Genomic DNA, 15000 nt, shown 5'->3' on the forward strand with positions numbered 1-15000 from the left:
GGCTTGAAGCTCCGTGCCCGGAATAATGCGTACCCCTCTCGCCTACGTGTGGCGCCGGCTTCCCGCCGAGCAGAGCGGCCGGCGACGAGCTAGGAGGATTGCCCCTCTCGCCGCCCCCCCCGCCCAACTGCTCGGCGGGGCTGCGGTGCCGCGGGCGGGGGGAAAAGGGGGGGAGAGGAGCCGGCGCCGCGGGGAGGAGGGAGAAGTAGACCTGGTGGCTCCACGAGGAGGGAGGGGGCGGGGGGGGAGACAGCGGGGAGGAGGAGGGAGAAGTAGACCTGGTGGCTCCACGAGGAGGGAGGGGGCGGGGGGAGCGGGGAGGAGGAGGGAGAAGTAGACCTGGTGGCTCCACGAGGAGGGAGGGGGCGGGGGGAGCGGGGAGGAGGAGGGAGAAGTAGACCTGGTGGCTCCACGAGGAGGGAGGGGGCGGGGGGAGCGGGGAGGAGGAGGGAGAAGTAGACCTGGTGGCTCCACGAGGAGGGAGGGGGCGGGGGGAGCGGGGAGGAGGAGGGAGAAGTAGACCTGGTGGCTCCACGAGGCGGGGAGGGGGAAGGGGGGGGGGTGGGGGGGGGGGGAGACAGCGGGGAGGAGGAGGGAGAAGTAGACCTGGTGGCTCCACGAGGAGGGAGGGGGCGGGGGGGGAGACAGCGGGGAGGAGGAGGGAGAAGTAGACCTGGTGGCTCCACGAGGAGGGAGGGGGCGGGGAGGACAGCGGGGAGGAGGAGGGAGAAGTAGACCTGGTGGCTCCACGAGGAGGGAGGGGGCGGGGGGAGAGAGGCTGCCAGGGTCCAGGCACTTTGCTGGTCATGCACGGAAAGTCCTGGTGGGCAAGGGGACACTCAAAGGTGCGAGGTTAGGGGGTGGTGTCCTGGTTTCAGTTAGCACAGAATTAATTTTCTTCCTAGTAGCTGGTGGAATGCTGTGTTTTGGCTTAGGATGAGAAGAGTGCTGATAACACCCCGATGCTTTAATTGTTGCAGAGCAGTGCTTATACCAAGCCAAGGACATCTCAGCCTTTTGCTCTGTCCTGCCAACGGGCAGGCTGGGGGTGCAGTAAGAGCTGGGAGGGGACAGACCCAGGACAGGTGACCCAAACTAGCCAAAGGGGTATTCCATACCATCTGACGTCATGCTAAACAATAGATAGGGGTGGCTAGCTGGGGGGAGGGGGCCGGACTGCTCGGGGTTAGGCTGGGCATCGGTCAGCGGGTGGTGAGCAATTGCATTGTGCATCACTTGTTTGTACATACTATTACTTTCGTATTATCACCATTGTATCATTATTATTATTATTGTTATTATTATTTTGTTATTATTATTTTCCTGTCTTATTAAACTGTCTTTATCTCAACTCACGGGCTTCACTCCCCATTTCTCTCCCCCGTCCCAGAGAGGGAGGGGGGAGGGTGAGCGAACGGCTGCGTGGTGTTTAGCTGCCGGCCGGGTTAAACCACGACAGGTGGGCAGAGAGAAGGGGCTTTTGTTGTGTCCACCTGACAATGATAGCAGGGGGCTATCATTTCATGCCAAAGTAAATGAAGCTTGCCTTCCAGACTTCTTACTCTCATCACTGGCCGCCCTCTAGCAGTGGCCGTGATGGCTAGACCGACGGCCGTGACGGCGGGGTAGACCTGATGGCTCCACGAGGCGGGAGGGGGCGGGGGGGGGGGGGGGGAGAGCGGGGAGGAGGAGGGAGAAGTAGACCTGGTGGCTCCACGAGGAGGGAGGGGGCGGGGGGAGACAGCGGGGAGGAGGAGGGAGAAGTAGACCTGGTGGCTCCACGAGGAGGGAGGGGGCGGGGGGAGCGGGGAGGAGGAGGGAGAAGTAGACCTGGTGGCTCCACGAGGAGGGAGGGGGCGGGGGGAGACAGCGGGGAGGAGGAGGGAGAAGTAGACCTGGTGGCTCCACGAGGAGGGAGGGGGCGGGGGGAGACAGCGGGGAGGAGGAGGGAGAAGTAGACCTGGTGGCTCCACGAGGAGGGAGGGGGAAGGGGGGGGGGTGGGGGGGGGGGAGACAGCGGGGAGGAGGAGGGAGAAGTAGACCTGGTGGCTCCACGAGGAGGGAGGGGGCGGGGGGAGAGAGCGGACCCCGGCTGCTTCGGGCCGCCGCTCGCTCTGACGTCAGAGGTTCTTCCTCGGCCGCGAGAGGCTCGCCACCTGTGCCACTCAGTGCGGCTGACTGCCTGGCCGCTTTGCTTTAGCTGCTTTGGAAAATAAATGCTGTTATCTTTATGTTTGTTATTAGTTTGTTCCGTTGCCTGTTTTCTGCTGTAGCTTTAGGAATCCTGTCATTCCTTACCGTCTTTCAAAACCTCCCCCCCCCCTCCACTCCTCAGCTCCCCCTCCTCCTCCCCCCCCTCCCCCCCCCGCCTCCTCAGGCAAATGGCAGTTGAGCTCAGGTGGCGGCTCCCCAGTCAGCAGGGGTACTGGAATAGACTTGGCTGGGTGGCCGACCCCCACACCCCCACCTGCCAGCTGCGAAGGGACGGTTGGCGGGCTGTGGGGAGGCCGAATGAGGTGACCCAGCGTTCCCGAGTGTGTAAACACATCAACAGAGCAAAAAAGCAAAGCAGAGTAGGAACAGCAAAGCAGAGCAAAGAAAAGGATTCGGTGCCGGGAATACAAACCAAAACCCCCCAAAAATAGGCAGTTCTAAGGAAAGCATGTCGAAGCAGGTGCAGGAAAAGCAAAGCGGGGAAGAGCAACGAAAAGTAAAGCAAGGAAAAGTAAAGCAAAGCAAAACGAACCAAAATCATTGGGAATCGTGTAATGTCACTTATCGTCCTAAAAAACCTCACCCAACCCCATCCCCAGACGAACAGCAGCAGCGGGACCCACCTGGCGGCTCGCCGAACAGCGGGGGATGAGGAATAGACCGTGCTGGGTGGGTGGCCAGGCTTCCTGTCCCCACCCTCCAGCTCCCAGGGGACAGTCGTCGGGCTGCGGGGAGGCCACGGTGTGCGCCTGAGGGTTTATGCCTTCATCAATACACCGATCGACTCATCGCCCAAATCGGTGCGACGGTCTGCAAAAGAAGCCTACCTAGCACGGCAAAGCAGAGCTGAGCAATGCAACGGAAAGCGGAGCGAGACAAAGCATAGCCCTGCCAGGGAAAAGAAAAAGGCAAAAGGAAAAGCAAAGCCAAGAAGGGCCGGGAAAAGCAAAACGAAGCAGGGCAAGAAAAACCAAAGCAGAAGAGGTCCAGGAAAAGAAAAGTGGTGTCACGAATACAAACTAAAGCAAAACAAAGCGAGGTAGGGCCAGCAAAAGCAAAACAAAGAAGGGTGAGGAAAAAAAAAAAAAAAAAAACTAAGCTAAGGATTTCCTGGGGGGTGGGGGAAAGAAAAGCGGTGTCCTGAATACAACGTAAAGCAAAACAAAGCAAGGCAGGGCCAGCAAAAGCAAAACAAAGAAAGGCGAGAAAAACCAAAGCAAAAGAGGTCCAGGAAAAGAAAAGCGGTGTCTTGAATACAACGTAAAGCAAAACAAAGCAAGGCAGGGCCAGCAAAAGCAAAACAAAGAAGGGCGAGAGAAACCAAAGCAAAGGAGGTCCAGGGAAAGAAAAACGGTGTCACGAATACAAAGTCAAGCAAAACGAAACAAAGCGAGGCCAGAAAAAGCAAAGCATGGTGAGGAACAGAAAAACCAAAGTAAAAGAGGGCCAGGAAAAGCGAAGCAGTGCCACGAATACAAAGCAAAGCAAAGCAACGCAGGGCCAGGGAAAGCAAAGCAAAGCAAAACGGTGCTGCCAAAACAAAATGCGTAGTTAACTTAGCGTCAGTCGAAATCGCTGGGTTATGGGGAGCTGGGCGTTTGAGAAGGCCAGGGTGTGGCAGCGGCCCCCGGTTGCCTCGGGCCGCCTCTCGCTCTGACATCAGAGGCTCCTGCTCGGCCGTGAACGGCTCCCCACCTGTGCCACTCAGTTTGGCTGGCTGCCTGGCTGGTTTGCTTTAGCTGCTTATCATTATATAAATTGTTATTGTCATTATTATTATTATTATTATTATTATATACTACTAAAAAGCTATTAGAAATAAAAGTATTAAATAGTAATAGAAATAAGTATCATTAAAACGTAATAAAAATAGTAGTAGTAGTAGTAATAATAATAGTATTTTCTCCATCTGTTTCCCCCTTTAGTTTTAGGAATCGAGTAGTTATTTATTGTTGTTCTCAACCCACACCCCTCCCCAGACGAATAGCAACAGAGCCCACCTGGTGGCTCTCCGGACAACGGTGGGCAACAAAATAGACCTGGCCCGGTAGCCAGATCCCTGTCCCTGCCCGCCAGCTCCGAGGGGACAGCTGTCGGGCTGCAGGCCGGCTAACTTTTCTATGTGTTCATAAACAAGTTTCATGAACTTGTTTATGCATTCATAAAGACGGCAAAGCTAAGGAAAGGAGCACGGGGAAAAACAAAGCGGTGCCAGGAAAGGGAAAGCCAAGGAAAGAAAGCAGTTTGAGTCAAAGCAAAGCACAGCAAGGCTAAGAAAGGTACAGAAGAGCAGAGAAGGTAAAGCAAAGCACTGACAGGAACACGAAGCAAAGAAATAAAAAATAAAGCATGACCGCACAAGTAAAAACGTAGCAGGCCCAGGAAAGAAAAAGCAAAGCAAAGCAAAGCAAAGCAAAGCAAAGCAAAGCAAAGTAGCACAAGGAAAAACACAGCATTTCCAGGAGAGAAAAAGCAAAGCAATCTGAGGTAAGAACAGCAGAGAAAAGGAGGTATGGAAAAGCAAAACTGTGCCAGGAAGAGCAAAGCAAAGCGGAGCAAGGCAGAACAAAGAGAAGCAAAGCGAACGTAGCGAGCTGGCGGCCAGCCCTCCTTTGGGTTCCAAGTGTCTGTGGGGGGGAGACCGGAGGGCCCTCATGTTGTGTGCAGGTGGCAGCCAGACTTGGACAGTGGCTGTACCCTGATCGCCCTCTCCCCAGCCTCCTTCACATCTCCTGGTCCACCGTGACGGTGGGCAAGAACCATGTCTTGCCTTAGCTAGTTTTATATATTTCTATGTATTTTGTTGTTGTTGTTGTTGTTGTTGTTGTTGTTCTTGTTGTTCTTGTTGTTGTTGTTGTTTGTTGTTGTTGAGGATTTCTTCCACCGTAGTTGTGGGAATCATGTAGTTACTTACTGTCGTTGAGAACCTCAGACACACAACGAGCAGTGGGGCCCACCTGGCAGCTCGCCGCATGGCTGGGGACAAAGAATGGACCATGTCGGCTGGCCAGGCCTGCTGCCCACACGTGCCAGTTCCGAGTGGACAGTCGCTGGACTGCGGGGAGGCCAAGTTCTGTTTCCGATGGTTTATGCGTTCATAAATTTACCAATCGACTCGGCAGCAAAATCAGTGAGACAGTCTCCAAAGGAAGCCTAGCACAGCACAGGAGAGGAAGGCAATGCGGATGAAAGCTGAGCAAGACAAGGAAAAGCCCTGCTAGGCATAGGGAAAAGCAGTGACCACCAGCGCCTGGAAAAGCAAAGCACGGCCTGTAAAAACACATCAGATAGGTCCAACATGAAAACAAATCATGCAAGGAACATGAAATAAATAAATTAATTAATAAATAAATTAATAAATAAATTAATTAATTAATTAAAAAAAAAGGAAAACGAATAAAAGATGAAAGGCAAAGCAAAGCAGAGCAAAGCAAAGCTAAACAAAGAAAAACATGGCCTGATAAAGCAAACGAAAGCAAGGCCAGGGAAGGCAAAGCAGAGCTAAGGAAAGTAGCAAAAGGGAAAGCAAAGCGTAAGCAGGAAAGACAAAGCAAACAAATGAAAGCAAAGCAGTTTGAGGCAAGGCAAAACACAGCATGGGTAGGAAAGGCCGAGCAGTGCCAGGTCTATAAACCAAAGCTAAACCAAGGAAAGCATGGCCTGATAAAGCAACCGGAAGCATGGCCAGGGAAGGGAAAGCTGAGCAAGTCAAAGCAGAGCAAAGGAAAGTAGCACAAGGAAATGCAAAGTATTTCCAGGAGAGAAAGAGCAAAACACTCTGAGGCAAAGCAGGGGCAAGAACAGCAGAGGAAAGGAGGGATGGGAAAGCAAAACTGTGCCAGGAAGAGCAAAGCAAAGCGGAGCAAGGCAAAACAAAGAGAAGCAAAGCAAACGTAGCGAGCTGGCGGCTAGCCCAGTAAAACCAGTGGGACTGTCTCCAAAAGAATCCTAGCACAGCACAGGACAGCAGAGCAATGCGGATAAAAGCTGAGCAAGGCAGAGTAAAACCCTGCTAAGAAAAAGACCTAGCGGCATAAAGAAAAGCAGTAACAACCAAGGTCTGGAAAAGCAAAGCACGGCCTGTAAAAACACATCAGATAGGTCCAAAATGAAACCAAAAGAATGCAATGAACATTTAAAGAAAAAAAAAAATAATAATAATAATTAAAAAAAAAATAGATGCAAAGCATGTCCAGAAAAGGCAAAACATAGCAAGGCAAAGCAGAGCAGAGAGAAGCTAAACAAAGGCAAGCATGGCCCCATAAAGCAAAACAAAGCAAGGTCGGGGAAGGCAAAGCAGAGCTAAGGAAAGTAGCACAATGAAAAATAAACCATAACGAGGGAAGAAAAAACAAAGCAGTCTGACGCAAATCCAAGCAAAGCCACGGCAAGAACAGCAGAGGAAAGGAGGGATGGGAAAGCAAAACTGTGCCAGGAAGAGCAAAGCAAAGCGGAGCAAGGACAAAACAAAGAGAAGCAAAGCGAACGTAGCGAGCTGGCGGCCAGCCCTCCTTTGGGTTCCAAGTGTCTGTGGGGGGGAGACCGGAGGGCTCCATGTTGTGTACAGGTGGCAGCCAGACTTGGACAGTGGCTGTACCCTGATCGCCCGCTCCTCAGCCTTCTTCACAGCTCCTAGTCCACTGTGACACCCGGCAAGGGCCATGTCTTGCTTTAGCTGGTTTTATATCTATATACATTTTTTTGTTGTTTGTTGTGGATTTCTACCACCGTAGTTGTGGGAATCACGTAGTTACTTATTCTCGTTGAAATTCTCACTGAACACTATCACCACACGAGTAGCAGTTAGGGGTCCCCTGACGGCTCGCCGCATGGCTGGGGACACAGAATGGAGCATGTCGGCTGGCCAGGCCTGCTGCACCCAGCCTCCAGTTCCGAGGGGACAGTCGCTGGACTGCGGGGAGGCCAAGTTCTGTGTCTGATGGTTTATGCGTTCATAAATTTACCAATCGACTCGGCAGCAAAATCAGTGAGACAGTCCCCAAAGGAAGCCTAGCACAGCACAGGAGAGCAGAGCAATGCGGATGAAAGCTGAGCAAGACAAAGCAAAGCCCTGCTAGGGAAAAGACCTAGCGGCATAGGGAAAAGCAATGACATCCAGCGCCTGGAAAAGCAAAGCACGGCCAGAGAAAACACAAGAAAAAGATATAAAAGGAAAACAGAAAGCATGGAATTGAACATCAGATAAAAAAAAAAAAAAAAAAATGCAAAGCATGACCAGGAAAGGCATAGCAAAGCAGAACAAAGTAGAGGAAAGCAAAGCTAAACAAAGGAAAGCATGGCCCTATTGAAAAAAAAAAAAAAAAAAAAAAAGCAAGGCCAGGGAGGGCAAAGCTGAGCAAAGGAAAGTAGCACCAGGAAAAGCAAAGCATAACCAGGAAAGAGAAAGAAGTGAAAATAAATAAATAAATAAATAAATAACGAACAAAAACAAACAAACAAACAAAACAAAAAAAACAGCAATAAAAACCACAACAAAGCGAAAAAGTTGGAGGTAAGGCAAATCAGAGCTGGGTTAAGAGAAGCTAAGCAGAGCAGAGAAGGAAAAGCAAAGCAATGCCAGGAATACAAAGCAAGGCAAAGCAAAGCATGGCCAGGCAAGGCAAAGCAGAACAAAAGAAAGTAGCAAAAGGAACAGCAAAGCAGTGCCAGGAACACAAAGTAAAGCAAAACAAAGGCAAGCATGGCCTGAAAATAGAAGTGAGAGCAGGAGCAGGTGAGGCAAAAGAGAGCAAGGCAAAGGTAAAAAAAGGAAAGCATGGCCCCATAAAGCAAAACAAAGCACGGCCAGGGAAGGCAAAGCTGAGCAAAGGAAAGTAGCACCAGGAAAAGCAAAGCATAACCAGGGAAGACAAAGCAAACAAAGCAAAGCAAAGCAGTTTGAGGCAAGGCAAAGCACAGCATGGGTAGGAAAGGCAGAGCAGTGCCAGGTCTATAACCCAAAGCTAAACCAAGGAAAGCAAGGCCAGGGAAGGCAAAGCAAAGCTAAGGAAAGTAGCAAAAGGGAAAGCAAAGCGTAAGCAGGAAAGACAAAGCAAACAAATGAAAGCAAAGCAGTTTGAGGCAAGGCAAAGCACAGCATGGGTAGGAAAGGCCGAGCAGTGCCAGGTCTATAAACCAAAGCTAAACCAAGGAAAGCATGGCCTGATAAAGCAACCGGAAGCATGGCCAGGGAAGGGAAAGCTGAGCAAGTCAAAGCAGAGCAAAGGAAAGTAGCACAAGGAAATGCAAAGTATTTCCAGGAGAGAAAGAGCAAAACACTCTGAGGCAAAGCAGGGGCAAGAACAGCAGAGGAAAGGAGGGATGGGAAAGCAAAACTGTGCCAGGAAGAGCAAAGCAAAGCGGAGCAAGGCAAAACAAAGAGAAGCAAAGCGAACGTAGCGAGCTGGCGGCCAGCACTCCTTTGGGTTCCAAGTGTCTGTGGGGGGCAGACCGGAGGGCCCTCATGTTGTGTGCAGGTGGCAGCCAGACTTGGACAGTGGCTGTACCCTGATCGCCCTCTCCCCAGCCTCCTTCACATCTCCTGGTGCACCGTGACGGTGGGCAAGAACCATGTCTTGCCTTAGCTGGTTTTATATATCTCTATCTATTTTGTTGTTGTTGTTGTTGTTGTTGTGGATTTCTTCCACCGTAGTTGTGGGAATCATGTCGTTACTTACTGTCTTTAAGAACCTCAGACACACAACGAGCAGTGGGGCCCACCTGGCAGCTCGCCGCATGGCTGGGGACAAAGAATGGACCATGTCGGCTGGCCAGGCCTGCTGCCCACACGCGCCAGTTCTGAGGGGACAGTGGCTGGGCTGCGGGGAGGCCAAGTTCTGTTTCTGACGGTTTATGCGTTCATAAATTTACCAATCGACTCAGCAGCAAAATCAGCGAGACAGTCCCCAAAGGAAGCCTAGCACAGCACAGGAGAGCAGAGCAATGCGGATGAAAGCTGAGCAAGACAAAGCAGAGCCCTGCTAGGGAAAAGACCTAGCGGCATAGGTGTAGTGGGTTTACATGGCAAGGTTTTGGTAGCAGGGGGCCATAGGGGTGGTTTCTGTGAGAAAGATCTAGAAGCCGCCCCATATTTGGGAAGGGCCCCATTGTTTTCCAGATCTGAGCCAATAAGCGATGTTGTTTTGCGCCTCTGTGAGATCATATTTAAGACAGGGAAAAATTGCTGCGCCACAGCAGCCGGGAGAGTCAAGGGAGTGAGAAACAGCCTTGCAGGTGCCAAGGTCAGTGTAGAAGGAGGGGGAGAGGTGCTCCAGGCGCCGGAGCAGAAGTCCCCTGCGGCCTGTGGTGAGGACCGTGGTGAAGCAGGATGTCCCCCTGCAGCCCATGGAGTACCACGGTGGAGCAGGGTTCCAACGCTGCAGCCCGTGGAGGAGACCACGGTGGAGCAGGTGGCCCTGCACCGATGGAGGCTGCCGCCTGTGGAAGACCCCTGCCGGAGCAGATTCCGGGCCGGACCTGTAGCCCGTGGAGAGGAGACCACGCAGGAGCAGGTGATCTGGCAGGAGCTGCTGCCCGTAGGGGAGCCGGGTTGGAGCAGTTTTCTCCTGAGGGATGGACCCCGTGGTACGGACCCATATCTGGAGCAGTTCTGGAAGAGCTGCTGCCTGTGGGAAGCCCACGCCGGATCAGTTCGTCAAGGACTGCATCCCGTGGGTGGGACCCCACAGCACAGGGGACGAGAGTGACCAAGAAGGAGCGGCAGAGAAGAAGTGCTGTAGACTGACCATAACCCCCATTCCCCCGTTCCCCTGCGCCGCTCGGGGGGAGGAGGTGGAAGAGGGTGGATGGGGGGGGAGGTGCTTTTGGTTTCTTTCCTTTGTTTCTCACTTCTCTAGCTTGTTAGTAATGAGCAATAAATCTTACTATCTGTCTTCTTATGCTGAGTCTGTTTTGCCCGTTACACTAATTATTGCGTGATTTTCTCGTCCTTATCCCAATCCTTGAGCCCCTTTCACAGATTTTCTCCCCATTCCTCTTTGAGGAGGGGGAGTGAGAGAGCGGCTGTGGTGGAGCTCGGCTGCCCACTCGAGCGGAACCACGACAATAGGGAAAAGCAATGACATCCAGCGCCTGGAAAAGCAAAGCACGGCCAGAGAAAACACAAGAAAAAGACATAAAAGGAAAACAGAAAGCATGGAATTGAACATCAAATAAAAATAAAAAAAAAATGCAAAGCATGACCAGGAAAGGCATAGCAAAGCAGAACAAAGTAGAGGAAAGCAAAGCTAAACAAAGGAAAGCATGGACCTATAAAAAAAAAAAAAAAAAAAAAAAAAAAAAAGCAAGGCCAGGGAGGGCAAAGCTCAGCAAAGGAAAGTAGCACCAGGAAAAGCAAAGCATAACCAGGAAAGAGAAAGAAGTGAAAATAAATAAATAAATAAATAAATAACGAACAAAAACAAACAAACAAACAAAACAAAAAAAACAGCAATAAAAACCACAACAAAGTGAAAAAGTTGGAGGTAAGGCAAATCAGAGCTGGGTTAAGAGAAGCTAAGCAGAGCAGAGAAGGAAAAGCAAAGCAATGCCAGGAATACAAAGCAAGGCAAAGCAAAGCATGGCCAGGCAAGGCAAAGCAGAACAAAAGAAAGTAGCAAAAGGAACAGCAAAGCAGTGCCAGGAATACAAAGTAAAGCAAAACAAAGGCAAGCATGGCCTGAAAATAGAAGTGAGAGCAGGAGCAGGTGAGGCAAAAGAGAGCAAGGCAAAGGTAAAAAAAGGAAAGCATGGCCCCATAAAGCAAAACAAAGCACGGCCAGGGAAGGCAAAGCTGAGCAAGTCAAAGCAGAGCAAAGGAATGTAGCACAAGGAAAAGCAAAACATTTTCAGGAAAGAAAAAGCAAAGCAATCTGAGGCAAAGCCGGGGCAAGAACAGCAGAGGAAAGGAGGTATGGGAAAGCAAAACTGTGCCAGGAAGAGCAAAGCAAAGCAGAGCAAGGCAATACAAAGAGAAGCAAAGCGAACGTAGCGAGCTGGCGGCCAGCCCTCCTTTGGATTCCAGGTGGCTGTGGGGGGGAGACCGGAGGGCCTCCATTTTGTGTACAGGTGGCAGCCAGACTTGGACAGTGGCTGTACCCTGATCGCCCTCTCCCCAGCCTCCTTCACAGCTCCTAGTCCACCGTGACGTTTTATATATCTCTATCTGTTTTGTTGTTGTTGTTGTTGTTGTTGTTGTTGTTGTTGTTGTTGTTGTTGTTGTTGTTGTTGTGGATTTCTTCCACCGTAGTTGTGGGAATCATGTAGTTACTTACTGTCGTCGAGAACCTCAGACACACAACTAGCAGTGGGGCCCACCTGGCAGCTCGCCGCATGGCTGGGGACAAAGAATGGACCATGTCGGCTGGCCAGGCCTGCTGCCCACACGTGCCAGTTCCGAGTGGACAGTCACTGGACTGCGGGGAGGCCAAGTTCTGTTTCCGATGGTTTATGTGTTCATAAATTTACCAACCGACTCGGCAGCAAAATCAGTGAGACAGTCTCCAAAGGAAGCCTAGCACAGCACAGGAGAGGAAGGCAATGCGGATGAAAGCTGAGCAAGAAAATGAAAAGCCCTGCTAGGCATAGGGAAAAACAGTGACCACCAGTGCCTGGAAAAGCAAAGCACGGCCTGTAAAAACACATCAGATAGGTCCAAAACGAAAACAAATCATGCAAGGAACATGAAATAAATAAATAAATAATTTCTTTATTTAAGTAATTAATTAAAAAAAAAGAAAAACGAATAAAAGATGAAAGGCAAAGCAAAGCAGAACAAAGCAAAGCTAAACAAAGGAAAACATGGCCTGATAAAGCAAACGAAAGGAAGGCCAGGGAAGGCAAAGCAGAGCTAAGGAAAGTAGCACCAGGTAAAGCAAAGCAGTGCCAGGAAAGAGAAAGAAGTGAAAATAAATAAAAAAAAAAAGAAAAAATGAACAAACAAGCAAACAAACAAAAAAACACCTTTAAAATAAACACAACAAAGCGAAAAAGTTGGAGGTGAGGCAAATCAGAGCTGGGTTAAGAGAAGCTAAGCAGAGCAGAGAAGGAAAAGCAAAGCAATGCCAGGAATACAAAGCAAGGCAAAGGAAAGCATGGCCAGGCAAGGCAAAGCAGAACAAAAGAAAGTAGCAAAAGGAACAGCAAAGCAGTGCCAGGAATACAAAGTAAAGCAAAACAAAGGCAAGCATGGCCTGAAAATGGAAAGGAGAGCAGGAGCAGGTGAGGCAAAAGAGAGCAAGGCAAAGGTAAAAAAAGGAAAGCATGGCCCCATAAAGCAAAACAAAGCACGGCCAGGGAAGGCAAAGCTGAGCAAAGGAAAGTAGCACCAGGAAAAGCAAAGCAGTGCCAGGAAAGAGAAAGAAGTGGAAATAAATAAATAAATAAATAATGAACAAAAAAAAAAAAAAAAAAAAAAAAAAACAGAAATATAAACCACAACAAAGCGAAAAAGTTCGAGGTAAGGCAAATCAGAGCTGGGTTAAGAGAAGCTAAGCAGAGCAGAGAAGGAAAAGCAAAGCAATGCCAGAAATATAAAGCAAAGCAAAGCAAAACAAAGGTAAGCATGTCCTGAAAATAGAAGTGAGAGCAGGAGCAGGTGAGGCAAAAGAGAGCAAGGCAAAGGTAAAAAAAGGAAAGCATGGCCCCATAAAGCAAAACAAAGCACGGCCAGGGAAGGCAAAGCTGAGCAAAGGAAAGTAGCACCAGGAAAAGCAAAGCATAACCAGGGAAGACAAAGCAAACAAAGCAAAGCAAAGCAGTTTGAGGCAAGGCAAAGCACAGCAGGGGTAGGAAAAGGAAAGCAGTGCCAGGTCTATAACCCAAAGCTAAACCAAGGAAAGCATGGCCAGGGAAGGGAAAGCCGAGCAAGTCAAAGCAGAGCAAGGGAACGTAGCACAAGGAAAAGCAAAGCATTTTCAGGAAAGAAAAAGCAAAGCAATCTGAGGCAAAGCCTGGGCAAGAACAGCAGAGGAAAGGAGGTATGGGAAAGCAAAACTGTGCCAGGAAGAGCAAAGCAAAGCGGAGCAAGGCAAAACAAAGGGAAGCAAAGCGAACGTAGCGAGCTGGCGGCCAGCCCTCCTTTGGGTTCCAAGTGTCTGTGGGGGGCAGACCGGAGGGCCCTCATGTTGTGTGCAGGTGGCAGCCAGACTTGGACAGTGGCTGTACCCTGATCGCCCTCTCCCCAGCCTCCTTCACATCTCCTGGTGCACCGTGACGGTGGGCAAGAACCATGTCTTGCCTTAGCTGGTTGTTGTTGTTGTTGTTGTGGATTTCTTCCACCGTAGTTGTGGGAATCATGTCGTTACTTACTGTCTTTAAGAACCTCAGACACACAACGAGCAGTGGGACCCACCTGGCAGCTCGCCGCATGGCTGGGGACAAAGAATGGACCATGTCGGCTGGCCAGGCCTGCTGCCCACACGCGCCAGTTCTGAGGGGACAGTGGCTGGGCTGCGGGGAGGCCAAGTTCTGTGTCTGACGGTTTATGCGTTCATAAATTTACCAATCGACTCAGCAGCAAAATCATCGAGACAGTCTCCAAAGGAAGCCTAGCACAGCACAGGAGAGCAGAGCAATGCGGATGAAAGCTGAGCAAGACAAAGCAGAGCCCTGCTAGGGAAACGACGGCGGGGTTGGTTCCCGGCCGGCAGGTGTTCCCCGGCTCGGGGGGGCCGCGGGCGCCTTGTACAAGTGCTGCGGACAGCAGCCGCCAGGTCTACCCGGCCGCGGTCGCCATGTTTGTTTTGCCGGTTGGCGACCTGTAGGGGTCGCTGCAGGTCCGACCGCGAGAACGGCGTTGGGGTCTGCCCGGCAGCGACGGGAGCGCGCGCGCGCGCGCGTTTGCGAAGGCGCGCGCCCGTCGGTGGGTCGAGCGGTTCCCGAGCGGTTCCGATGGCGCGGAAAGCGTCGGAAATTCCCGGAAAGGTCCGAAAAAGGCCGAAAAGGTCCGAAAAGTGCCGGAAGGGCCCGCTCGAAAAGCGAAGGAAGGCGGGCCGGCGGTGTTGGTTCCCGGCCGGCGGGTCTCCCCGTGTCCTCCTGAGGTTGCCAGGTCTACCCGCGCGAAGGAGTTTGCCGACGATCGGGCAGAGGGAACGGCGGCCAGGTCTACCGCGTCTCCGACGGGACTTAGGGGCCCGCCGTGGGGCTGGAGGTAGACTAGCAGCTCGTGCCACGGCTCGGAAGGTGTGGTAGGCGTCGCTGTTTCTCTGTGCCTCCAGTTAGGTCGAGGTAAAAGTCGGTTGCGCTCGGGTGCCTCGCCGCGGTAGCCTGGAAAAGGACGTGCGTCGTTTCTGAGGCAAGGACTTTTCTGTCCGTCTATAGGAGAGAGTGAGGACTCTGCTCCGCCAGCGGTGCCGAGCGAGCGCTTGGGGCTTGGAGAGGCGGCGCGCGAGCGAGAAGGGGGCGCGCGGCGTCGGTGGTGGCGTCGGCTCGGGCGTGGGTTGTGTGGAGCGGTAGCCGCCAGCTGTTTGCCGACCCAGCTACCCCGCCGGCGAGCGAGAAGCGGTCTCGCGCGTGCGAGTCGCCGGAGAAGCAGCAACGAGCCGCGAGCTCAGAGCTGTGGAGAGAGAGAGAGAGAGCGGCCAGAAGCCGGCGGGCGGTCCGCCGGCGCCCGAACGCGTCTGTCCGGGGGCGTCCCCGGCTGCTTGTGTGGGTCCCGGAGGCTCGGAAAGCGAAAGAGGGGGGACCCCGCGGATTGTCACGGCCGAGGCGGCGGCGCCTCCGGCTCCCGACGATGCACCTCACGTCACCCGCACGCAGGCGCCCGTCGAGGCGTTCCTCGGGCACGTC

This window comes from Anas platyrhynchos, chromosome 17, assembly GCF_047663525.1.
Source record: "Anas platyrhynchos isolate ZD024472 breed Pekin duck chromosome 17, IASCAAS_PekinDuck_T2T, whole genome shotgun sequence".
In the NCBI taxonomy this organism is placed as follows: Eukaryota; Metazoa; Chordata; class Aves; order Anseriformes; family Anatidae; genus Anas; species Anas platyrhynchos.